Source organism: Hemiscyllium ocellatum, chromosome 2 (assembly GCF_020745735.1).
Source record: "Hemiscyllium ocellatum isolate sHemOce1 chromosome 2, sHemOce1.pat.X.cur, whole genome shotgun sequence".
Lineage (NCBI taxonomy): Eukaryota > Metazoa > Chordata > Chondrichthyes > Orectolobiformes > Hemiscylliidae > Hemiscyllium > Hemiscyllium ocellatum.
The window spans coordinates 45,997,266-46,024,879 of record NC_083402.1 but is presented as its reverse complement, the minus strand read 5'-3'; the positions used below and the strand labels follow the sequence as shown (position 1 = coordinate 46,024,879).

At 39.8% G+C, this 27,614-nt stretch overlaps 1 protein-coding gene across 3 annotated transcripts in view; it reads right to left on the bottom strand.

The window, feature by feature from the left end:
- Positions 1-27,614, bottom strand: part of xrcc4 (X-ray repair complementing defective repair in Chinese hamster cells 4) — a 381,970-nt gene that overhangs the window by 349,435 nt on the left and 4,921 nt on the right. For 2 of the 3 annotated variants that reach the window (XR_009645997.1, XM_060844072.1), the window contains exon 2: positions 3,005-3,072. The exons of the other annotated variant lie outside the window; for it this stretch is intronic. The gene's annotated coding sequence lies outside the window, so the exon portion shown is untranslated. The remainder of the gene's footprint in view (positions 1-3,004; positions 3,073-27,614) is intronic. 3 annotated transcript variants of the gene reach the window in all.

The window sequence follows — 27,614 nt, the reverse complement described above, 5'->3', positions numbered from 1 at the left end:
AGCATGCAATTTTCATATCAAGTAAATCATAGGTATGATATAATTCAGCAGCTAGAACTGAATCAGCCATTAAAGGAAATCTCAGTAACACTCAAATTTACAGAATCTGTTGATTTTCAATGTTTAATATCCCACCGCTGGCTGATTTTATTATTTAGTCCACTTTGCTCAAAGACTATTTGTGCTTTCTTAGAATTCTTCAATGACAGACTTACTCTTACTGATCATGTGAAAGTAACTTAAGCCAGTTTAACCTTCTTAAGCCAATTTCTTTTCATCAGGGACACTTTGTTCCTTCCTAGTAGTACCAATGGCAAGAAATCAAGTGGAATATGATGATGCATCCAAACTTCACCCAACATGGGAACAGTGTTATTGGACTAAACAGTTTTGCATCAGGAAATATGACCAAAGAAGTTCTTGTACTCTCCTCTGAGCTAACAATGATAGTTGAAGCAGTGTTAATGATCAAAGTAAGTTATCAATCTCTGATTTTTTACTTTTAATGTGGAGGTAGAATTATTTCTTTCCTTTTATCCTTCATGTAGTCATTTTCTTATTCTCTGATGGGATACAATTCTCGATCTTGCTACTCAATATTATTTCAAATAGCAGATATAAATTGATTGTATCTTAGAACACTACAGTTTTCTCTCCTCCAACATTCTGCATAAAACAGACTTTTCCTCAGGCAGAACAGTTTGATTTGAAATAGGGTAATTAAATCTTGGTGGCTGCCATGACAACAATTATATCTAAATTTCAGACTCAGACTGGGAATGTGGCTGCCATTGCCTGGAACCACTGAAATACAATGGACCTCCCCACAGAATGAGGAAAACTCCTTTGCCATTTGCATCCACTCTTTCTGTGATTTTCATAACAGTGGCCCCATTACAAGTCTTCTTTCATTTCATTTCATCTCATCTTATTGTCACTGTTGAAAAGCTTGGACTATATTGTTTTTTACTCTTTAGGCCTCCCACAAACATGTTCATTAAATTGAGCCAAATCCAAAGTAACAAGAAAGTTTCTTTAATTCAAGAATGTGATTACCAATATTCACACTGCATTGAAGTTTCCTTTGACTCTTAGTGCAATCTTATTCTTATTCACGACACTATACAACTCAAGAACTTGATTAATTTCATAACAGCCCATACAACTAAAATCTAAAGAGTTTACTGCTTTGATACCACCTCATTACTCTTTTCCCTTGTCAAGATGAGAAAAACATTTATTTTATCTTCATCTCTTGTGTTATTAATTTCCAGCCAAATGTGTAATCTTTCATTCAAAATTATACTAGTCCTCTTGTTGAGGTTGAATTCCTCCATTGTACCAAATATGCTTTCAGTGTCATTCTTTCAACTATGTACATCGTGTCTCACTGGGTATCTATATGCAATATTAAGTTGGAATAATCAGGATATAGGCTCAGATACAGGCAGCCATTCTGTACAACTATATCTCCTCACTCACTTAATTATCAACACAAATCTGAATGTTATTCAGCTCTTTTTGTACAGGGTACAATTGCTTCACAGGGCTGTTGTGGTGCACTGGCAGCATCTGTATCTCTGGGCAAGAATAAGTGAGTTCAAGTCCCACCTGTCCCAAACATCCGTTCTTGCATTTTTTTTATTATCTGAGCAGCTGCGAATGGTGCTGAACACTGTCACAATAATCAGTAAAAATTCCCAATTCTGACCTTATGGCTGAGGGAAAGTCATTGATGAAGTAACCAAAGATGAGCGGAACAAGGGCCATATCCTGACAAAAACTGCAGTGTGTCTTGGGACTCTCACAATAGGCCTCCAGCAACCATAACCATCTTTCTTTGTGCTAGGTTTGACTCCAAACAATGGAGAGATTTCTCCAATTCACATTAACTTCAATTTTTGAAGGTTCCTTAACATTAGACATGGTCAAATGCTGCCTTGATATCGAGGAGCCACTCTCACTTGAACCTTGGAATTCAGCTCTTTTGTTCATGCTTGAATTAAAGCTGTAGTGAAGTTAGGAACTGAGCAGCTCTCCTGGATCTTAGCAATAATCTGCTCACCAGTGCTCAATTAAATGTTACTTAATAGTATTGGCAATGACTCTTACCATACCTTTGCAGTTGACGCAAAGTACAACAAAAGGACAGTAATTATTGGATTGCATCTTTCATGCTCTTTCTTTGACAGGACAAAATTACACTGCTGGATAGATACCTTTGTTGTAGTTAGAGTAGAACATCATTGTTAGGTCATTACTAGTTCTGGAGGACATCTTCACTGCTGCAGTCAGGATATTGTCAAAGTCCATAGGCTTTGCTGTTTCCAGCATTGCCAGTCATGTAGGCAAATTTCTACTGTTTTCTGCAGCAAAGAGAGTGTCCGAAAGACTGTGTTGGTTACTTGATGCCTAAGTTAAAGACAACTCTTCTGGGCTAGATGTAAGTAGAATTAGAAAAGTGGTACCACTGACAGGTTACAAGCAGCCGGATGCTGAATTAAAAAAGCAGAGCCACAAAGGTAATAACTTTTGGATGACGACACATGCTGTGAAAATTGGTACAGCGTAAGTAAAATTAGAGGTAAATATGTGGCTTAAAGATTGGTGTGGGAGAAATGGATTCTGCTTCATGGGGCACTGTCATCAATATGGGGAAAGAGAGAGCTGTACCATTTGGAGGACCTTTATTTGAACCACGCTGAGACCAGTGTCCTGCTGAATCATAAAACTAGGGTCGTGAATAAGACTTTAAACTAAATAGAGGGGGTGGGAGTTCAAGCAAAGAGAACTTCAAAAATCAAAAAAGAAACCGCAGACCAAAACTGCAGATCAGTGAAGATGTGAAGAGTGCAGCAGAAATTAAAACTGGAGGGAGAATAATAATGGGGGGAAAAGAAAAATCAAAGCTTAAGGCTCTTTGTCCAAAAGGATACTGCAATTGTAACAGGATAAATAAGTTTATGACACAAATAGAAATAAATAAATAAATATGACTTGATACCAGTTACAAAGACGTAGCTTCAGGCTGACTTGGACTGTGGGAACTCGGTATTCAAGCTATTCAATATCCTAGAAAAAGACACAAATGGGAAAGATAGTGTCAACAAACAATGATATTAGTGCAGTGGTGACCAGTAATTTATTGCACCTCTAATGTGGTTTAGGTGGAAATAAGGAATAGCAAGAGGTAAATGTCACAGACAGGAGTCATCTGTAGACTCCCTGAATACATGAAGGGATCTCGGGCTGCAGTGGGAGTATCCCCAGCTCTGAGCCAGGAGGGCCAGATTCAAGTCCCACCAGCGGAATTCTTTACCACAGAGAATAGTTAACTATACTTGAGGCTGTGATATCCAGATTTCTAATAATTAAGGGATTCAAGGGTTATACGGATACAGCAGGAAAATGGAGTTGAGGATGGTCAGATCAGCCATGTCACTGAATGGTGGAGCAGACTTGATGGGCCTAATGGCCGAGTTCTGCTCCTACCTCTTATGGTCTAACTATGAAAGACAGAATTGTCGAAAGCAGGCTGGGCATCTAAATGAAGAGGAAAATCAATGAATGAACAGTGGCAGATATTTAAAGAGATATTTCACAATGTTCAGTGTTATGAAGGTGTAGAAACGTACTGTACTTTTAAGAGAGTGAAGGACTTCTCCATCAAGTGCTGGAGAATTTACAATGTAACATTTGGTTCAGAGCAGATAGTACTGACTGAGTTGCTTTGAGACAAAAAAACAAATTCAAATTCAGCCAATCAGTTTAAATTATATCCCAAAAATACCAAATTCCAATAAAGTTTGAATTTAGTATATTGACAATCTTAAAAACCAATGACACAATCCAATGCGTTGGGGGTACAAGACCAGGGAAAATTGAATAGTTGAGAGGAGAACTGCCAAGCTACCAGTATGTAAAGACTGCCTGAAAAAATAGTTCTCTTAAAAGTACCTTTATCAATCAGTAACCTGTGAAGCAAAATCCCCAAGAAGAAAAGAAGACCATAATACAGAGAAGAACCAAAAGCTGCCTGGTTTTAAGTTAAGAAGTTTTGTTTTGTAAATCTTAATCAGGTATTTTATCGGACTAGTATTGTGGAATGGGTAGGTTTGAGGAAGGAGTTGGAATTAGTTGTTAGTTAATCATTCTCTGTTATACTTTAAAAAATAAAGTTGTTAATTTTTACTTTAAACAGTTCTTTGCCTCTCAAATTTTCACACATTACTGCACGGAATACATGTTTTCTGTGTTGCTGGTTTAAATTAAGCAGGACAGTTTACCCCATGTTGTAACATTCAGCAAAAATTTATTCCAGTGAAAAAGGACTTGATGGCAAGGATGAATCACAGTGCTTTCATAGGTCTATAAAAAGAGAGTCATTAAGTTAAACGTTGGACCTGGAAGGACAGGAAAATGGCAGATTACTTAAACCAATATTTTGCACCAGTCTTCACAGTGGAGGGCACTATTAACATCTCAAAAGTAACAGATAAGCAAGGTATTAATGGAAGGAATGATCTTCTAACAATCTATCACAAAGGGTAAAGTATTTGATAAACTAATGGGATTACATTTGGATAAATTACCAGGACGCAATGATATTCTTTGAGGATAAAACAAGTAGAGTTGAGAAAGGAAAACCAGCAAATGTAGTGTATTTGGATTTCTGAAGGCATTTGCTAATGTGCCATATAAAATATTATTACATAAGGTAACAGCATTAGGGGTAATTTGTTCGCATGGATTGAGGATTGGTTACCAAGAGACAGCTGTGATTAATGGGTCTCTCAGGTTGGATAATGGGGTACCACAAGTTTCAGTTCTTGGGCTACAATTACTGACGAGCTATATTAGTGACTTGGAGGAGAGGCAGAGTGTAGTTTTCTGCAAATTTGCTAATGATACAAAATAGGTGGGAGGGCATTTTGAGATGAGGGCATAAGGAATCAGCAAGGGGATATAGATAGATTGAATGAATGAGCAAACTTTTGGCAGATGGAGTTTGATATAGCAAAGTGTGAGGTCATGCATTTTGGTAGGAAGATTCAAAAGGGCAAACTATTATTTAAATAGATTGTGACTTGAAAAAAAGTGTAGAACAAAAGCACCTGGAAGTGCTTGAGCATGAAACACATGGTGTTGGTGTAGCTGGAGTACCATGCAGAGTTTTGGTCCCCATATTTGAAAAATAATATACTAGCATTGAAGGCTGTTCAATAGAGAATCACCAGGCTAATTCTTGGGATGAGGGGACCAAATTATCAAGAATGGCCTTTATTCATTAGACTTCAGAAGAACAGTGGGGTGGATGGGGGTGGGGGCAGTAGTAATCTTATTGAAACATGCGAACTTCTTAGGGGGCTTGATTGGGTAGATGTTGAGAAGATGTTTCCGTTAACGGGAGAATTTCAAACATTGCTGGATCTGGCATGAAAGAATAGTTGAAGTCTCGAGCAGATCATCTATGATATCGTAGATAGGTGGGGCATGCTTTGAGGCAACAAATAGCCTACTTTACTCCTTTTTCACATTTTTTTTATTTCTTAATAATATGTGGAATGAATTGTCTGAATTAAATGATAGTGGGAACCTGAGGGGACACTTCTGGCTGAAGGTGATTACAAATACTACAGCCCTTTTCCACTTACCTACTGGATTTCCTAATCATTGTGTTAAGGGAGGTATGTGGTGCCTCCTCCTCCTCCCATTAGTGACTGGCAGCTTTCACAGAGCCTTTATTGCTTTCTTGATATGGGCCCACTCTGTTGCATGTTCCTTTTGCTCTCTGACATGCACTGTGCTCCAGGTTGAGTGAGATCGATTTCCATGCTACAGACTTTTGAGCAGTAGCAGGATACAACAATGGGAGATTCAATGCAATTGAGGAGAGCCATAAAGTTATTTTAATAAATGAAAATAAAATTCAATAGAGCTTTATGCAGCCTACTGGAGCCAGGCCAAAACTTGAAAAATACTTAAAGATTTTGAATAATTGACTTTGATTGTTCAAGACACCATTTTACATCATTCACTGGTTTACAGGTTTTGCATTGTAAAGCAAATCTGCATATAATGATACCACTGTGATTATACACATGTAAGTTGAGAATTTAACCTGGATAAAATCAGTTTTCCATTGCAGTAGAACAGTTTTCTACTGATTCAAGTATACAATAGAACTTATTTCCAGATTCATTGAAGGTCTTCAAAAATGAGGAATGATATGGAAGAGAGATTGAAACACCTTAATAACTATTGTATCACAGAAGCATTCTTCAGCATATTTACTGAATAAGCTCCATTGAACTGAACCGCACATGTAAACTATAACACTTCCACACTTGGTACTATGTGGCTTAATTTACATTTGTACTAACTAGTTTTCAATTATTGCAATTGCAAACAGACTAATTGCTCACAGTGATTTATTCTGTCATTAAATTTTATTCTGCCAAACAGCATACAATGTGCATGTTCTTTTAACAAATGAATTTATTCACTGTTTTATGCTATTCATTTGCCAACCATTCAGCTGCGATAAAACGTATGCTAAGCCTTCAAACCACCTCAATTGCTTCAATTGCTATGTGCTCCATTCTTTCTCCAAACTTAATGACACTTCCTCTGTAAGTGAGTCACAGCTGAGTGTCTTTACTTCAGACTGGACACTTTCTTCCTGTCCAACTTTGTGGAATGGGTGGCCTCCAACTCCCTTTGTAGATACAAACAAACTGCCCTTTTGTGACAGTCTTTGAACTGTTTCATTTGTGAAAACAAGTCCAAACTATGCTAAGCTAAACCAAGCCCATTCTCACACTACCTTATTCAGTTCTTCCTTCTCTACCAGAAACTTCTAATTTGGCTGCATTTCTCTTTTCCATGGAAAACTATAAATTGAAGTCATGATGCAAACAGTAGAAAATCTAAAAATTCTCTTGAGAGTTCCTATTTCAACATAGCTAATCTCAAAGTGAATTTCGAAGTTAGAAACACAAAAGTGGCATTGTTTCAATGCTTCCACGGAGCTAATTTGAAAATTTCGCTTTCCCATATATGAAAGTAGTATTTCTTCTCTTCCATCACAACATTTCACAACATTTTGTAACATTGCCTGGGAAAGCTGCAAAATATGGTCTCAATTTGTCTCAAATAACCCGAATTACACCTCAATAAAGCTTGCAAAGTCATGGCCAAAGCAATATTTCTTAGACTTACAACATATTTGTTTTCCAAAATCCATCTTCATCCTTTAATCCTTTTAACAGTTACACTATATGCACTCAATTCATCCAACTTTACAGCAACAAAAGAAGCCAATTCAAAAAAAAATTGTGACTGCGTCAGCTGAAATTAAATAACCCAGCTTAATCCCACTTTCTAGCATTTGGACCAAAACCTTGTAGTTGTTCACTCGAGATGCAGCCCCATCACCTTTTAAAAAGAATTAAGGGTTACCATCTCTACTTCTCTTTCAGGCTGTGGGTTCCAAGAACCCTGTCACTGCTTGGTGAAATTATGTTTTCCCTTATCTCCCATCAATCAACAATCAATCACTTCAAGTCTGTGCTCTCTGGACACTGACCTTTCTGGAAAGGTAAGTGGACCCTTCACATCCACTCTCTCCTGCCCCCTCACATCTCAAACAAAATCTCCATCAACCTCCTCAGTTTGAAGAACAATACCAATCTTTCCTCAGAGCTGCAATCCTGGCAACATGCTTGTGCATCTCCCCCCGTACTGATCAGAATCAAAAAACAGTACTCAAGTTGAGTATTTTCAGAGTAGAGTGACTGGAGATTAATTAATTCTTTATTCAGTTTCAGCAAAAACCTTCCTGCTCTTACATTTTATAACTTGGCTAACAAAGGAGAGGATTCCAGATGCAGTCTGATCCGCCTTGATGGCCTGCCCTACTATCTTCAAAATCAGGACTCATGGGTATTCACTCTAAGGTCCCCCACCGGCTCTATACCTCTCAGAATTCTCCTACATTGTCTAGTTTCACACCCCAGATGCATCATCCCTTAAAGATGAATTCCATTTGCCACTTCTCCACTCACCTGACTAATCCAGCACTATCTTCCTGCAGTCTACAGCTAGCTTCCTTCCTATGAACAAGGCGGCACAGTGGCAAGCACTGCTGCCTCACAGCGCCAGGGTCCCAGGTGCAATTCCAGCCTCGGGCGACTGTCTGTGTGGAGTTTGCACATTCTCCCCATGTCTGCGTGGGTTTCCTCTGAGTGCTCCGGTTTCCTCCCACAGTCACAAAGATATGCAGGTTAGGTGAATTGGCCATGCTAAATCGTCCATAGTGTTAGGTGCATTAGTCAGAGGGAAATGGGTCTGGGTGGGTTACTCTTTGGAGGGTCGGAGTGGACTGGTTGGGCCGAAGGGCCTGTTTCCACACTATAGGGAATCTAATCTAATCTATATTGTTTAACAGAATTTGAAACACAAGTTGCCAATAAGATCATCACATCCAAATTTAATTTTACTCTCCAGTCACTCTACTCTGAAAATACCCAATCTTATCTGATCTCAAAAACGAAGTAATCTCAGGCCTGGTTAGTATGTCAAAGGGAATACAGGTGCAATAGGCTCAGCCTGTCGTTATGACTAAGTAGTTAAGCTGAGGGGCTTCAAATCCATTGGGTTTTCTCGACATAATTTGAACACGTCAACTACATTTCTCTTCATCTCTTTGTAGGGTTTTGTAATTCAGTGGTAATGTCCCTACTTGTGGGCTTGAAGATCTAGGTTCAACTCCCACCTATGCCCGAAGGGTGTTATAGCCTGTTAAATGACTGAACAGGTGAATTAAAAATATTTAGCTCTTTAACAGGAGCTATCCCAAGCTGTTCTTCTTCCCATTTATCTACTTAGATTTTCCCTTTTTAAAGTCTGATCCAAATTCTTTTAATCATGTTTAAGCCACTCCCTCAGTAAAGTAGTAGTCATAATCCAGAGACAATGTTTAAGTGCACCATGGATTCAGTATAAAAACACTGGAAATAAAAGGTAGCATCAAAAAGGTGACTGTAAATTTGTCAAATTACTGTAAAAACCTAACTGGCTCATTAATGCTCAGGATAAAAAAAAACTGCCAGTCTTACACCATTTGATTAAAATGGGGCTTCCATGTTCATCACTAATTGTAGTTTGTTAGTACAACGTCTGGCCAAGCTGGACGAGTTACAAAGGACCAAACTGCTAGACTAAGTCTGCAGCAAATAGGGAGGGTTCCAACAACAGAAGAAATTGACCTTGTCCTCCTCAATCTGTCTGTTACAAATGCATTTCGGTTGGACAGTAGCAGTGACAGACTCCATATAGTCATTGTGGAGACAAAATCCCTTCTTAATTTTGAGGATACCTGCCATGTATAACACTATCAGCATGCTAAATGAGGCAAAATTTGAATAGATCTCACAACTCAACACTGAGCATCATGATACACTGTGGGCCATCAGCAGCAACAGAACTGTATTAAACCACAATCTGTAACTCCCTGGTCAAACATATCCCTCAATCTACCATTACCAACAGGTAGGAGATCAACTCTAGCTCACTGAAGAGTGCAGGAGGATATGCTAGGAAAATGTCTAAAAATGACAAGTCAAACTGGTTACAACAGGAGATCACTTGCATGCTAAATAACGTACAAAATATGCAATAGATGGACCTAAGTAATGCTCCAAACATCTGCTCACACCTAAACTAAACCAAAGAACTGCAGATGTTGGAAACTGCTGAAACCAACATCTAACCCATTCTGAAGAATGGTCATTGGACCAAAAATGTTATGTCCAGGATGGATGACATGCAGGAATGAGGAGGCTAAGGGGAAACCTCACTAATTAGTCTGTGTGCCCATTCCTACAAATGATTTGGAGGTGCTGGTGTTGGACTGGGGTTGACAAAGTTAAAAATTACACAACACCAGATTGGACTATAACCTGTTCTACAAAGGTATAGTAGATGTAAGTAAATGAGCCATTTTTTAGCAATAAATTCAGCTGATTTAAATGTGCCTCAAGAGTGTAAAGTTTGAGAACTTGAAAGGGTTCAGAAAAGATTTACAAGGATGTTGCCAGGGTTGGAAGGTTTGAGAGGGTGAGGGTGAATAGGCTGCGGCTATTTCCTACAGCGTTGGTGGCTGAGGGGTGACTTTATAGAGGTTGTAAAATCATGAGGGGCACAGATAGGGTAAATAACCAAGGCCTTTTTCCCCACTTTAGGCAAGTCCAAAACTAGAGGGCATAGTTTTAAGTGAGAGGGGAAAGTTTTAAAAGGGATCTGAGGGGCAACGATTTCACACAGAGTGTGGTATGTGTAGGGAATGAGCTGCCAGAGAAAGTGAAGACAGGTATAATCACAACACTTAAGAGGTTTCTGGATGGGTCCATGAATGGGAAAGGCTTAGAGAGATAGAGATATGGATCAAATGCTGGCAAATGGGACTAGATTAATTTAGGATAGCTGGTCGGCATGGACAAGTTTGACTGAAGGGTCTGTTTTCGTGCTGTACATCTCCAAAACTATGACTCTATAATCATTGAATTAAACATCGAAGAGGAAGAACAAACTCCATAAATCCTTAACAATTGGGTGGGGGGGGGGGGGGGGGGGGGCGCAGCACATCACTGCAAAATACAAGACTCAACTATTTGCATCCAGTTTCAGCCAGAGATGCCAATGGATGATTCATTTCAACCTCTTCCAGAGGATCCCAGCAGCACAGTTGCCAGTTCTCAACCAATTTAATTCACCCCATTAGTATCAAGAAATAGGTAAAGACACTGGATCCTGTAAAGATGATGGGTCCTAACAACATTCTAACAGTAATAGTGAAGAAGGCCTGTACTCCTGAACTTGCCAAGTCTCTAACCAAGCTGTTCCAGTACAGTCACAGCAAAGGCCGACAGTATGGAAAATTACCTAGTGCTGTCTCTGTCCTGTTGACAGGCAGGAAGAACAAATGCAACCAGCCAATTACCGCATTATAAGTCCACTGTAGATCACTAGTAAAGTGAAAGAAGTAGTTATGAACACTGCTATCAAGTAGCACTTGTAAAGGAAAATGGTCAGGGAGTCCAGGACTAGAGGGCATAGGTTTAAGGTGAAAGGGGAAAGACATAAAAGAGACCTAACAGGCAACTTTTTCACATGGAGAGTGGTATGTGTACGGAATTAGCTGCCAGAGGAAGTGATGGAGGCTGGTACAATTGCAACATTTAAGAGGCATTTGGATGGCTATATGAATAGGAAGGGTTTGGAGGGATACAGGCCGGGTGCTGGCAGATGGGACTAGATTGGGTTGGGATATCTAGTCGGCATGGACGGGTTGTTTCCGTGCTGTACACCTCTATGACTATAACCTGCTGATTGACACTCAATTTGAGGGTTCCATCAAGACAACTCAGCTCATAATCTCATCACAGCCTTAGTCCAAATATGGACAAAAGAATTGAGTTCCATATGTGTGGTGACAGTGGCTACCCTTGACAGCAAAGAGCCCCAGGAAAACATCTAACACATCTTAAAATGTACATATACAATACTCAAATTTATTTCCTTCAACTGTAATAAAACTCTTGAATCACATAACTAGTCACATGGTGTCTTTAATTCCTTTACTATTCCTTTACTATTCCTTCACCTACATCACCTTGATTTAACCAGGACTTTACTTTCAAATAAGTATACTGAGTATAGAATTGACCAATTTTACATAAATAAAGAGCAACTAATGAATTACACTGTTCAGTAATTTGACTTTCAAACTTTTACATCGACAGAGTGACCTCATCAACACACTTATTCACTGCCAGCTGTCATTTGACAATTATCACATTATTTTGAACTCTACACTCTAATTGGGTATTTTGCCTCAAATTAAAACTGGTTAATCATCAAAACTAACTAACTATTAACCAGATTCCTAGTATTAGGAGCTTATCTTTACAGTTAGTTGGCAAAGGAATTGTGGGAATGCAGTGGGCACTGCAACAGACATAAACTCTTCTAGCCAAAAGACAGGCTTAAATAGAGTCATTGCGATGTACAACACAGAAACAGACCCTTCGTTCCAACTCGTCCATGCCAACCAGAGATTCTAAGTTAATCTAGATCCATTTGCCAGCACTTGACCCATATCTCTCTAAACCCTTCCCATTCATGTACCCATCATGATGCCTTTTACATGTTGTAATTGTAACAGCCTCCACCACTTTCTCTGGCAACTCTTTCCATACACACAGCACCTTTTGCATGGAAAGGTTCCTTCTTAAGTCCCCTACAAATCTTTCCCCTCTTATCCTAAACAATAGCTTGCACTCCTTTTGCTAAACGCTGACAGGGAACTACTCTTTGCATTAATTCATGTGATGTGAGCATTGCTAAAATTTAGCGTGGCATTAAGTGCTACAGTCATTACACATCTGTTGTGGGTGCCTTGATTAGTTGTACATACCTGATGTAGGTATACTTTCATATCTGTTTCTACATCCAAATGAAATTTCCGAAATACAATATTAATTTATGTCTGAAGTACTAACATTTCAGTAGCTTACCACAGGTTTCAGGTCTGAGCCTTTTGTTGTCCACTATGTGCATTACTGATCTCGAAACAAATGGAGGAAGTACCACCAATGAGTTCCCAGAAGTCACAAAAATCAGTGGAACATGTAAATAGTGAGAAAGAAAGTGTTCGACTACAGGATGACATAGGCAAGCTGGTCACATGGGCTCAATAGTGGCAAATAGAACTTAATCCTGAAAGTGTGAAGTGATGCATTTTGGGAGAACAAACAAGGCAAGGGAGTACATTTTGAATGCAGGATTGTAGAAAGTACAGAGGATCAGGCAGACTTTGGTGTGCATGTCTATAGATCCCTGAATGCAACACAGAACAGGTGGTCAAGAAGGCAGATGACATACTTTGCTTTATTAGGGAGGGCACTGAATACAAGAGTAAGGAGATTATGATGGAGCTGTATATAATATTTTTTAGATTATAGCTGGAATAGCAGTTCTTGTCACCACACTATAGGAAGGATGTGAGTGTACGACAGACAGTGCAAAATAGATTCACCAGGATGTTGCCTGAATCGGAGTGATTGAGCTATGAAGAGAAACTAGATAGATATAGTTTATGGGGCACAGAGGAGGTTATTCAACCCATCAGGTCTATGCCTACTTATCTACATTAATCCTAATTTCCAACACTTGGCCCATAGTCTTGAATGTTATGGCATTTCAAGTGGTCATGCACACATTTTTTTAAAGATCGTGAGGTTCCAGATTCTCAGGAATTCCAGATTCCCACCAGTTTTCCTCAAATTCCCTCTAAGCCTCCTGCCTATCTCCATAAAATTATGCCCCCTCTTGATTTTCCCTTCAACTAAGGGAAACAGCTGCTTCCTCTGCACCCTGCCCATGCCCCTCATAATCTCACATAACACTCAATCATATCACCCCTCAGCCTTCTCTCTTTAAGAAAACAACTCAGGTAGATCTAGGCCTTCTTCATTGTTTAGATATTCCATCGTAGGCAACATCCTAGTGAATCTCCTTTGCAACCACTCCTTCCTATAGAATGGCAAGCAGATCTGAACATAGCACTCCAGCTGTGGCCCAATCAAAGACTTGTACAACTCCAACACAACCTCCCTGCTCTTATAATCAAGCCACTATTGACGAAGAAAAGTGTCATGTATACCTTCTTACCCACTTTATTAACCTATTCTGCTAGCTTCAGGAATCTGTGGACAAATACCCCAAAATCCCTGTTTCTCTGAGCTTCTTCGTGTCCTGCCGTTCATTGATTATCCCTTAGCTGGTGTTGTATTCCTTACAGTGGAGAAAATTGATTGAGGTGCACAAATTCCTGAGGGGCATAGAGCATGTTAATAGGGAGAAACATTTCCCTGATTTGAGGGGAAAACAATCAGGGGGCACAATTTTAAGGCAAAGTGCAGTAGATTTAGGGGGAATTTGAGGAAAATGTTTTCACCTAGAGGATTGAGTAGTGTCTGGAACTCACTGCCTGAAAGGGTGGTCGAGGCCAGAATGCTCAAGACATTTAAAGAGCTGTTTAAAGGAGCACTTGAAATTACATGCTTTCCAACGCTATGGGCCAAGTGCTGGAAAATAGATGGCTGTTTGATGTCAAGCATGGAAACGATAGGCCAAAGGCCTCTTTTTGTGCAGTACAATCTCTCTGACTCTCCATGATGGTAGTTTACTTAATTAAATGTCACAGTACATAGTGGGCCATGGAAACCAGAAGATCTTTCTCCTTTCATGATTGAAAAAATGTTACAAACTTGTGCAGTTAAATAACTTATATTAATATCTGAAAGGAAATTGAAAATTATCAATATCCATCAATGTATTACAGAGCAGCAAGTCAAAAGGGAAATCAGGCAGTGTAAGAAAAAAAGCTTCAGAAACCACAGAGCTCCAAGCTTAAGATGCTGCTTTCAAATCACTGTCTGTTTTCTGTGTTTGTAAGCATATAGCATCATTTGTATGTTTTCCAATTTTGAGTTCATTTTACTGCCAACAGCAGCTGGCAGTTAGTGAAGACTGTCTGTGTTCTCCCCTGTCATTGATTCTGACAGTGCAGACACTAATAAATTAATGTTGATCTTGGCATCATTGTTGGTAACTTATTACCAAGTCATTTGCTACTGATATTTATATTATACAAAGGGATACTGTATACATCAATGTGCGAATTCCTCCCAAACATCGTGCAATCTGAAGGAACTTCCATTGTAAAAGCGTTACATTCCTGTATATATCCATTCAGTGCTATGGAACTGATAAAAAGTAGTAGTTTGAGTTTATCATCTTTACCTCAAAATAGTCAAAGACTCTGCAACCAAAAGCTTTTCAGGAAGGGGGATCCAGAGCTCTCAGCTCTTGGAGAGAAAGAAAAATCACCTTTTCTATTTAGATGGGTAAGCCCTTGATTTTTAAACAATGATCCCAAGTTGAAGACTCTCCCAAAAGAGAAAACATCTTCTCCACATCTACCATGTCAAGACCCTCCAGGATCTTATGTCACAGGGTCATAGAGATGTACAGCATGAAAACAGATCCTTCGGTCCAACCCTTCCATGCCGACCGGATATCCCAACCCAATCTAGTTCCACCTGCCATATCCCTCCAAACCCTTCCTATTCACATACCCATCCAAATGCCTCTTAAATGTTGCAATTGTACCAGCCTCCACCAATTCCTCTGGCAGCTCATTCTATACACATACCACCCTCTGCGTGAAAAAGTTGCCCCTTAGGTCTCTTTTATAGCTTTCCCCTCTCACCCTAAACCTATGCCCTCTATTTCTGGACTCCCCCACACCAGGGAAAAGACTTTGTCTATTTATCCTATCCATGCCTCTCATAGTTTTGTAAACCTCTATAAGGTCACCACTCAGCCTCCGATGCTCCAGGGAAAACGGCCCTAGCCTGTTCAGCTCAAATCCTCCAACTCTGGCAACATCCTTATAAACCTTTTCTGAACCCTTTCAAGTTTCAGAACATCTTTCCAATAGGAAGGAGACCAGAATTGCATACAATATTCCAACAGTGGCCTAACCAATGTACAGCCGCAACATGACCTCCCAACTCCTGTACTCAATACTCTGACCAATAAAAGAAAGCATACCAAACGCCTTCTTCACTATCCTATCTACCTGCAACTCCACTTTCAAGGAGCTGTGAACCTGCACTCCAAAGTCTCTTTGTTCAGCAATACTCCCTAGGACCTTACCATTAAGTGTATAAGCCCTGCTAAGATTTGCTTTCCCAAAATGCACCACCTCGCATTTATCTGAATTAAACTCTATCTGCCACTTCTCAACCCACTGGCCCATCTGGTCCAGATCTTGTTGTAATCTGAGGTAATCCTCTTCGCTGTCCACTACACCTTCAATTTTGGTGTCATCTGCAAACTTACTAGCTGTTCCTCTTATGCTCACATCCAAATCATTTATGTAAATGACAAAAAGTAGAGGGCACAGCACCGATCCTTGTGGCACTCCACTGATCACAGGCCTCCAGTCTGAAAAACCATCCTCCACCACCACCCTCTGTCTTCCACCTTTGAGCCAGTTCTGCATCCAAATGACTAGTTCCCCTTTTATTCCGTGAGATCTAACCTTGCTCACCATGGGGAACCTTGTCGAACGCCTTACTGAAGTCCATATAAATCACATCTACTGCTCTGCCCTCATCAATCTTCTTTGTTACTTCTTCAAAAAACTCAATCAAGTTTGTGAGACATGATTTCCCACACAAAAAGTCATGCTGACTATCCCAAATCAGTCCTTGCCTTTCCAAATACATGAACATCCTGTCCCTCAGGATTCCCTCCAAAAACTTGCCCACCACCGACATCAGGCCCACTGCTCTATAGTTCCCTGGCTTGTCCCTACCACCCTTCTTAAACAGTGGCACCATGTTAGCCAACCTCCAGTCTTCCGGCATCTCACCTGTGACTATCGATGATACAAATGGCTCAGCAAGAGGCCCAGCAATCACTTCTCTAGCTTCCCACAGAGTTCTAGGGTGCACCTGATCAGGTCCTGGGGATTTATCACCTTTATGTGTTTCAAGACATCCAGCACTCCCTCCTCTTTAATATGGACATTTTGCAAGGTGTCACCATCTATTTCCCTACATTCTATATCTTCTACATCCTTTTCCACAGTAAGTACTGATGCAAAATACTCATGTAGTATCTCCCCATTTTCTGTAGCTCCACACAAAGGCCGCCTTGCTGATCTTTGAGGGGCCCTATTCTCTCCCTAGTTACCCTTTTGCATTTAATGTATTTGTAAATACCCTTTGGATTCTCCTTAATTCTATTCACCAAAACTATCTCATGTCCCCTTTTTGCCCTCCTGATTTCCCTCTTAGATATACTCCTACTGCCTTTATACTCTTCTAAGGATTCACTCGATCTATCTATACCTAATATATGCTTCCTTCTTTTTCATGACCAAACCCTCAATTTCTTTTGTCATCCAGCATTCCCTATACCTACTAGCCTTTTTTTTCACCTGAACAGGAATATACTTTCTCTGGATTCTCGTTATCTCATTTCTGAAAGCTTCCCAGCTGTGCCTTTACCTGTGAACATCTGCTCCCAATCAGCTTTCGAAAGTTCTTGCTTAAGACCATTAATATTGGCCTTTCTCCAATTTAGAACTTCAACTTTTAGATCTGATATATCCTTTTTCGTCACTATTTTAAATCTAATAGAACTATGGTCATTGTTCTCCACTGACACCTCAGACACCAGCCCTGCCTTATTTCCCAACATTTGGAGATGCCAGTGTTGGACTGGGGTGTACAAAGTTAAAAATCACACAACACCAGGTTATAGTCCAACAGGTTTAATTGGAAGCACACTAGCTTTCGGAGCATCGCTCCTTCACGACCACCTGATGAAGGAGCGACGCTCCAAAAGCTAGTGTGCTTCCAATTAAACCTGTTGGACTATAACCTGGTGTGTGATTTTTAACTTTATTTCCCATGACTAGTCAAGTTTTGCACCTTCTCTAGTAGGTACATCCACATACTGAAGCAGAAGATTTTCTTGTATACACTTAATAAATTCCTCTCCATCTACACCCTTAACACTATGGCAATCCTTATGTTTTTCACTCAAGTTGCTTCTTACTGTTCTAAATTCCAAGGATACAAATGCAGCTTATCCAACAACTACTCGCAAGTCAAAATACACATTTCAGGTAAGTGTCTTTTTTTGGATTTCCTCCCTCTCATTTCCTGATTCATCACTACTTCTGCAATGTTACTTGTATAATGAAGACAGATACAAAGTAGCTGTTCAATTCATCAGTCACTTCTTTTTTGTCCACAATTAGCTCTCCAGCCACACATTTATAGGAACAATAAAGGATAAATGAAGGCCTTATTATGGCTACTTTATAAAATTTGCATTGCTCCACAATTTCCTTGGACATGACACTCTTGAGTATATAGGTTTTAAAAAAAAACAATTTACAAGAATAGTTCAGGGTTGAGGGATTTTATTCATGAGGATGGGGCGTTGTTCTTCAAAACCTGGCAAGAGATTGATTAGAGTCTCAGAGTTCTGAAGAATCCACGCAGAATCGATAGAGAGAAGCATCTCCTTGGGGAAGTGACATGAGAAAGAATCTACTTTTTTAAATGCAATAAGTGGTTAGAGTCTGTTGTCATACTGAGCAAATCGGAGGGGAAAATAAACGTACAGGATTAAAAGGAGAGGAGTGCAATTAGGTGAACAAAACTTGCAGATAACTAGCATGGAGGCAAAAGGATGAGTAATTTTCTTCTTGGCTATGTTTCATAGAAATGCCACTGTTGGCATAAGGAACATGTAGGTGCGATGCCTGGCAATGCCACACTCCGGACATGCAGCGGAAGCATGCCTTCCGATTGAAAGGATATTCTACTGAGTCAGACTTTGAGCATTCAGTGTAGTGGTGTCAAAGTCTTCAGTGCTGTCAGCCAGACACGAAATCTCCCTCTCTCTCCACTCCTCACCACTTCCCCCACCCCCACCACATCATACAACACCTCCACCCACCCTGTTGAGGAACAGCCCACATCAACAGTGGTGCTACTTTGTGACCTTTGCCCCAGCTCCAGAAATTTTGATCTCAAAATGACCAGTTGCTCATGTGCAGTCAGTATAACATTATTACGCACGGAATATAGAAGACATCCACAGATCCATTTTGGCTTGAAGATATCTGTTGTCAGTAACTAACATCATGGGGCCACTTGTGCCTGCACAGGCAGCCATTTTGATGGCTATCTTTACATTTGCGCTCCTCATTCCATTTTTTTCTATATTTTAACCATTGTCTGATTGCATGAAAGGAGCAACTAATTTGGTTCAGACTTCTGAATAAAGCGGAGACTTTGCTCATCTGTTCCTAGTTTGATTACCACAATCTGGAACCAGGCGTTCACAATTTAATTCCTCAAATTAGTGTGGTCTGGTGAAGAATGAACAAAAAAGTCAAGAAAATCAGATGAAAGAAAGAGAACAAAATAACAGAAAAACAGCAAAGAAATATAGAAATTAAAATACATATTGTAGAAAGAATAAATGGACTCATTTCTCATCAAGCTGAGAGATGTCAGTAGTTGGCAACTGAATACTTCACATTAGATATTCAGCATCACCATACACAATCCCACATCATATTACAGCAGCCAAATCCATAGCAATGTTTCCTCTACTCTGAACCAATCAAGTGCCTCAACACTTACTTCTAAAGAGCAATTACACAATCTATGTAGAATTTTCAATTTCCTGTACTAACCATTGTATAGCTCTTCTTGGTGGGTTTAACAATTAGTGAATTTGGTGAACAATTAGTGGTCGCTACTGTATTCATTGGGAACTAGGTTGAAACTACCCAAACTCACTTTACATAATATAGTCAACAAAGGAAAGTGTTCTCCCTTCAGCTTGTGCTACACGTAAGCACGGGTCCCAGCACATAAAAACATACAAGCAATTGCATTATTTGATGCTTCTTTGATTTTATACTTTCCAACTGTAACAATCTGTTCCCAAATTGGTCCATTATTTAAAAAATAATACAACTAAGTGATTTGAGTAGTGCAATAAAATATGCCAAAAGAGCATATTTAGCATTTTAAAATACCAAAATTAAACTCCTGCCTTTACAATATTTTCATTGCAATGATTTATACAGGAATAGTTTTCTGCTTTTCTGCACTTTTCTTTATTATTGAAAAATTCTATAGCAGCCAATTCAATATATTACAAATTATGCACATAAGTTACCACAAAAGATTTGCTTCTGGTATATTTTTATGGTGACTTATTAATTGATATTCATTTTTTTAAGAATACAAGTGGCTGTAATCTTGTGTTTTAATCCATTACTGAATCATTTGAAATAGTTAGAAAAAATTGCAGAGTTGTTCAAATGTTTCAAAATATCATCATTGTGGATTCTCTTGAAATAAATGTTTCTATTTGTCTTTAAAACTACTTTTCTGTCAATTTCAAGCTGTCTCACTGGACACCACTTTCCAACCACCTTGCAGAACACTTCATTACAAAGTCAGAAATCAGATCAGTTTAAGGGTGTATTGTCTTGTGCACCAACTTTATTTATTCACAGGATGCAGCCATCCATTGGCTAGGCCAACATGCACTTCCCATCCCTAATTGCCCTTGAGAAGGGGGTGGTGAGCCGCCACATTAAAACAATACAGTATTTAAGGTACAATACTCTGAGGAAGGGAGTTTCAGCATTTTGACACAGTGACAGTGAAGAATGTAAGGTTCTTACATTCTTAGAACCTTAAGAATGTAAGGTTTGGAGAGACAAAGGACTGTCTTTGGGCAAGTGTAAATTATTGAAATACAATGGAATGCAAACATAGTTATTTTCCAATCTATACCTAATACAATATCTTGTATTCCAATACAAAGATGTGTTTACAACGCTCATTATTTTTACCATGGCAATATTTATAATGTTTACCAGAAGACCTAACACATATTCTTGTCTTAGTTCTGGTAAACACGATAAATATTTGTATAGTGTAAATAATAAGGTTATAAATAAATTTTAGTCTCAAAATATAAACCTCTGCAATGGCTCAATGTGTTAAAAAAATGACTAATGATTTTACAGGCCAGAAGAATCCTGAGTTGATTGCCAGTCTGTATTCACTGTGTCTTGGTCTGGGTACTATGATTGATTTAGTAGCTACACAGAGAAGAAATTTTCTCAAGATAAAGCGCAAAAATATCAACATTATGAGAGGAAAGGGTATATTTTTGGAGGAAAAAAAATCTCATAGCTAAATTGCAGCTGTCTAATATGCCAAAGTGTGTACTAATGCATGTAATTAGAATTCTGAATTGCAGTACAGTATTTCTAAAATCTGATTCAAATTACGGCAGTTTAGTTTTTCTTCATGTGGGAACATCAAGGTTATAATCCAATGGTAAGATAGAAGTACAAGTTCTGGCTCTGCTGAATTCTTGATATGAGCCATCCTGCCACAGAAAGGCTGAGTATAGCCTGGCATCAATGAATCCGAGAAGATAAAACTGGGTGGAGAATCTCTAGTGAGATTAAAGAGGATGAGAAATAGCTTCTGTAAAATAAAAACACAGACAAAATTCAGATATTAATTTTCCAATCAGAAGAATCAAGATAAATTCCACAAAAGTGGTTTTCAGCACTGTGAATTTTCCAAGTTAACCAGGATAGAGTGAAAGCCTACTTCCAAAATAGTCCAGAGTGAAATTGGAACGCTTTACCCAGCCGTTGGATATATAAGTGGAAGATCAATAGATTTTACAAAGCAAGTGGTTAGGATCTGGAATGCACTGCCTGTGTGTGGGGTGGAAGCAGAATCATTTGAGAATTTCAAAGCATAACTGAATAGTTATCTGAACAGAACAAAATTTCAGGGGTACAGGAAAAGGAAAGAGGAGACAGCCTAACTGAATTGCCTCTGCAGACAGCTTTGGAAACTAAGAGAATCGTATGATATGTGGACAGTCCCAGGAACTTGGAATTCAAGAAGTCACTTGTGCGACTAGAGTACAGACTGCCTCACAGTAACATCGTGGTAGGGTCGGGCATAAAAAAAGAGAGATAATGGAGCCTTCTCAAAAAGATAAGGCCATAATCATGGGAGATTTTAATCTACATGCAGACTGGAAAATTCAGATTATTGTCCATAGAATGTTTTCGGACAGTTTCTTAGAAAAGGAGCCAACCACAGATCAGGCAATACAATACCTGGTATTTTGTAACGAGGAAAGATTCATTAATGATCTAATTTTGAATGTTCCCAGAGGAAGAAGCAATCACAATGAATGAATTTCACATTGTATTTGAGGAAGAGAACAATTGGTCTAAGATGAGTCGTTAACGTTTCCAAATTAATCCAAACAGGAATCCCATCAGAATTCAAAAAGGCGAACAAATGTTGTATCAGCACAAAGCAGTGAATTGATTGGTAGCTACATCTAGCAGTGTTGCCAGGTGTTGGTCCTTGGCCCTGAATTGTTGGCATCCCTTTCTGTAGTGCCTTTTCTGTACTTCTTCTTGCTGACAGGTGTTCTCAAAGAATTCCGGCTCTCCATGCAAGAGCATCCTCTAAGCCAGTTTCTTCTAAACGAGGGTCTCCCATGTATTGAGATCGATGTTGCATTTCTTGAGGGAAACTTCCTAGGACTCCTGGAAACTCTTTATCTTCCACTCGTTCGAGTACCTTCCTTGAGCTGGGTGAAAATTTGCTTGGGAGTCGTAAGTCAGTCATCCTCAACATGTGGAGAAAGTGGGGTCTGCAGATGCTGGAGATCAGAGCTGAAAATGTGTTGCTGGAAAAGCGCAGCAGGTCAGGCAGCATCCAAGGAACAGGAAATTCGACGTTTCTGGCATAAGCCTTTCATCAGGAATTAGCTGAAAATATGTTGCTAGAAAAGCGCAGCAGGTCAGGCAGCATCCAAGGAACAGGAATTTCGATGTTTCGGGCATAAGCCCTTCATCAGGAATACTCCTGATGAACTTCGTCACTCCTGATGAAGGGCTTATGCCCGAAACATCGAATTTCCTGTTCCTTGGATGCTGCCTGACCTGCTGCGCTTTTCTAGCAACATATTTTCAGATCCTCAACATGTGGCCAGACCAGCAGAGTTGACTTCAAATGATCATGACCTCTTTGCTGCTGTTATTGGCTCCTTCTAGGATTCTAATATTAGTATGCCTGTCCTCACACCGATGTGGAGAATCCGTCTCAAACAGCATTGATTGCATTTCTCAAGCCTTGAGATGGGATATGTATTTATCAACTAAGTTTCAGATCCATAGAGAAAGTTGGAAGGATGACTGCCTTATACACAACGGTAAGGCTCGCATCCTGAGGCATTCGAAGTTGGCACTCACAGATTGGATGCGAATGAATCTCTGCATCAATGTCAGCCTTAGCTGAGAGATGGCCTCCTAGGTAGGGAAAATGTTCCTGTTTGGGAGGATTTCTCTGTTGATCTTATTGGAGAAAGGACAAGAGCTTGACCTTGTACGAGTTGGTAAAGGATTTGAGTCTTCTTGAGATCGAAGCTGAGACCAATTGTTAGGTATAGTTTCATGAAGATATTAAGTAAGGCTTAAAAGTTCACTTCTGAGACAGCAAAGATGACACTGTCATCCATATAGTGAAGTTCGACAAGCAAGGTGTTGTTTTCTTCTTGGATTTCAACTACTTAAGTTAGAAATGTTTCAGTTCATCCTGTAGGCAGGGTTCACATCACTGAGAAGCTGAAGGCGAAGAAAAATGGTAATGAACAGGCAGTATATTACCTTTAGAGTAAAGGGTAAGGCTGGTAGGAGTAAGGAAGAATGGATGATTGGAGATATTGAGGGTCTGGTCAAGAGTAAGGAGGTGGTATATGTCAGGTGTGGACAACTGGGCTTAAGTAAATCTCTTGAAGAGTATAAGGTGTGTAGGACCATTCTTTCAAGGGAGGTCAGGAAGGCAAAAAGGTGTTATGGATAGCCTTGGCAGATAAAGTTAAGGATAAGGATAAGGATAAGGATACAGAGATTCTACAAGCATATTAAAGACAAAAGAGCAAATAGGGAGAGAATAGGGTCCCGTAAAGATCAACAAGATGGTTTATGCGCGAAACTACAAGAGATGTGTGAGATATTAAACAATTACTTTGCATCAGTCTTTACTGTGGAGAAAGGCTTGGAAGCTAGCGAACTTGGGAAAATAAATATTGATTTGTTGAAAATAGTCCACATTATAGAAGAGAAGTGCTGGAGATATTAGAGTCATACAGCACGGAAATAGACCCTTTGGACAAATCAGTCTATGCTGAACATAATCCCAAAATGAACTAGTTTCACCTGCCTGCTCTTGGCCTGTCTCCCTCAAAACATTGCACTGTGCAGGAATGCAACTACCGTGTTATAGGAGAAATACCTGTACCATTAATTCTACCTGTACCTGTCATATTGTTAATACTTACATAAGGTCACCCCTCAACCTCTACACTCAGGTAAAAAAGTACCAGCCTTTCTTCATAACTCTAGCGTTCCATACCCAGTAACATCTTGGTAAATTTCTTCTGAACTCTCTCCAGCTTGATCATATTCTTCCAACAACTGGATAATTAGAACGGGACACAGTATTCCAGAAGAGGCCACCAATGTCCTGTACAACCTCAACATGACTTCCAACTCCTATACTCAAAGGATTGAGTAGTGAAGGCAAATGCCTTTTAATCACCTTGTCTATATGTGACGCAAACTTCAAAGAATTATGTATCTGCACCCCTAGGTCCTTCTGTTCTACAACACTACCAAGGGTGGATTATCAATTATAAAAGCCTTACCCTTATTTGTTGTACCAAAATGCAATACCTCACATTTGTGCATCTTAAAACTAGAAAGGTAGATAAATCTCCAGGACCTGATCAAGTGTAATGAAGACATTGAGTGAAACTAGAGAAGAATTTGTGGGGCCCATCACAAAATATTTGTATTATCCACAGCCAAAGGTGAGGTGCCAGAAGACTGGAGAGTGGCTGATTTTGCACCTTTATTGAAGAAAGGCTAAAAGGAGAAGCCTGGTGACTACAAATCCTTGAATTTGATGTCAGTAATGGGTAAGTTGTTGGAGGGGATTCTGAGAGAAAGGATTTATATGCATTTGGAGAGGCAAGGCCTGATGAGGGATAGGTAGCATGGCTTTGTGTTTGGGATATTGTGTCCCACAAACTTGATTGAGTTTTTTTGAGGATGTGACCAAGAAGATAGATGAGGGCAGACTGGTAGGCATTGCCTACGTGGACTTTATTAAGGCTTTTGACAAGGTTTTGCATGGTTGATCCTGAAAAGATAGACTTTTAGGTGTAGTATACTGGTATTTTAATCTAATTATGGTTTACAATCACTATAAAAATAGAAACAATTTAATTGTAATGAATTACCTAGATGTGTTTCAACTGTGATATTAACTCACCCACATTTCTATTCTTGATGATGATCGACCACATTCATGTAACTGCGCATGGTAGATTATTTAGTAAAATGAGATCACATGGGATTCAGGGAGGGCTTGCCAACTGGATACAAAATTGGCTTGATGATAGGAGACAGAGGTGGTGGTGGAGAATTGTTTCTCAGACTGGAAGCTTATGACGAGTGGTATTCAGCAAGGAACTGTGCTGGATCTACTGTTGTTTGTCATTTTATATAAATGATTTGGATGAGAATATAGGACGCATGGTTAGTAAGTTTGTGGATAACACAAGAATTGGTCATGACTTGGAGGTGCCAGTGTTGGACTGGGGTGTACAAAGTGAAAAATCACAATACCAGGTTATCGTCCAACATGTTTATTTGGAAGCACTAGCTTTCAGAGCATTGCTCCTTCATCAGGTGGTTGTGGAGTATAAGATCATAGGACACTGATTCTATAGCAAAAGTTTACAGTGTGATGTAAATGAAATTATATATTGAAAATGACTTGGATTGTTTGTTAAGTCTCTCATTTTTAGAATGGGCATGTTGGCTTCAGTTTTTTCATATGTAAATTCCAGGACTTTCTTAAAGTTACATTCTGAAGTGAGCCTTAACTTGAGATAAATATGAGGTGTTGAATTTTGATAAGATGAACAAGGCCAGGACTTAGACAGTGAGTTATAGAATCGCTAGAGTGTGGAAGCAAGCCATTCAGCCCATCGGGTCCACACCAACTGTCTAAAGAGCATCACCCTACCTTATCTCTGTAACCCTGCATTTCCCATAGCTAATCCACCTAGCCTGCCGGTCCCTGGACATTATAGGCAATTTTGCATGACTAATCAACCTAACTTGCAATCTTTGGACTGTGGGACGAAAACACAGCACTGGAAGAAACCCATGCAGACAAGTGGAGAATGTGCAACCTCCATTCAGACAATCGCCCAAAGCTGGAATCAAATGGGGTGGTCCCTGGTGCTGTGAGGCAACAGTGCTAGCCACTGAGCCACCATGCTGCCATTAATAGTTGGGCCCTGGGAGTGTTGTCAAACAGAGAGACCTTCGTGCATAGTTCCTTGAAAGTGGTATCACAGGTAGAAAGCATTTGGCACACTTGCCTTCAATGCTCAGATTAGGAGATTTAGTGAGGACTACAGATGCTGGAGAAGTCAGACTCAATAAAGTGTGGCACTGGAAAAAGCACAGCAGATCAGGCAGCATCTGAGGAGCAAGAGAGTCGACATTTCAGGCTTAACCCTTCATCAGGAAGTTCCGATGTTGTATTGTGGTCACACAGGAGCTGGTGAGGCCACCTTCGGAGTACTGTGTACAGTTCTGGTCACCCTGCTATAGGAAGGACATTATTAAATTGGAAAGGGTGCAGAAAATATTTACAAAGATATTACCAGGCCTGGAGGGTTTGAGTTATAAGGAGAGGCTAGATAGGCTGGGACCTTTTTTCCTGGAGCGTAGGAGGTTGAGGGGTGACTTTACAGTGATTTGTAAATTGTGAGGGGCATAGATAAGGTGAATGGTGTAGGTCTTTTCCCTCAGGTAGGGGAGTTCAAAACGAGAGGGCATAATTTTAAGGTGTGAGGATAAAAGATATAAAAGAAACCTGAGGGGCAATTTGTTCACACAAAGGGTGGGTTCATCTGTGAAATGAACTGCTTGAGGAAGTGGTACATACAGATACCATTTGGATAGGTCCAAGAATAGGAAAGATTTAGAGGGATATAAGCCAAATGCAGCAGTGTGGGACTAGTTTAGTTTGGGAAACTTGGTCAGCATGAACTCGTTGGATCAAAGGGTGTTTCTGTCCTGTGTGATTCTGTGGCTCTTAAGATAGAGAAAAAGGTGGGGATGGTGATACACCTCTGCTTGACCCCTGTCCTGACCTCAGGATTCTGTCACATGCACAGTCTAGATTACAACATCTACAGGTAATGTCACTAGTTCAATCAACTTGAGTGTAGAGTTTTGCAGCTTCATCATCAGCTGCAGTCAATGCAGTACATCTGCAAGGTTGAGAGTTACATGAGTAGCATGTCTTTAGATGTGATCTCCAGGAAGCTTCAGGAAGTGCAGTCAGAGAAGGAATGGGTGACCATCAGTTAAAAGGAGGGCAGGCAGGTGGTCAGAACAGACCTATTTGTATTTCACTCAAGATTTTCTATGTTGGAAAAAATATGACAGTTCCTCTGGGGAGTCCTATCAGACCCCAGCTGCTCAAGGGGGAACCATACAGAGGAAGAGCTACTGGGTCAGAAGACTCAAATGTGAGGGTTACAGATAGGCATTTCTGCAGCCACAGGATGGTAGATGCCCTCTTGAGGCTACAGTCAAGACTGTTGCTGATGGCTGCAGAACATTCTGAAAGGAAACGGCAAATAGTCAAAGATAACTGTTCACATTACTTGTAATGACATCGGTAAAAATAGGGATTAGTTCCTGCAACAAGAATTGAAGGAGTCAAGTGGCAGATTGAAAGGCATGACTTCAAAATACTGTAATCTTTGCATTACTCCTGATGCCACATGAATAGGCG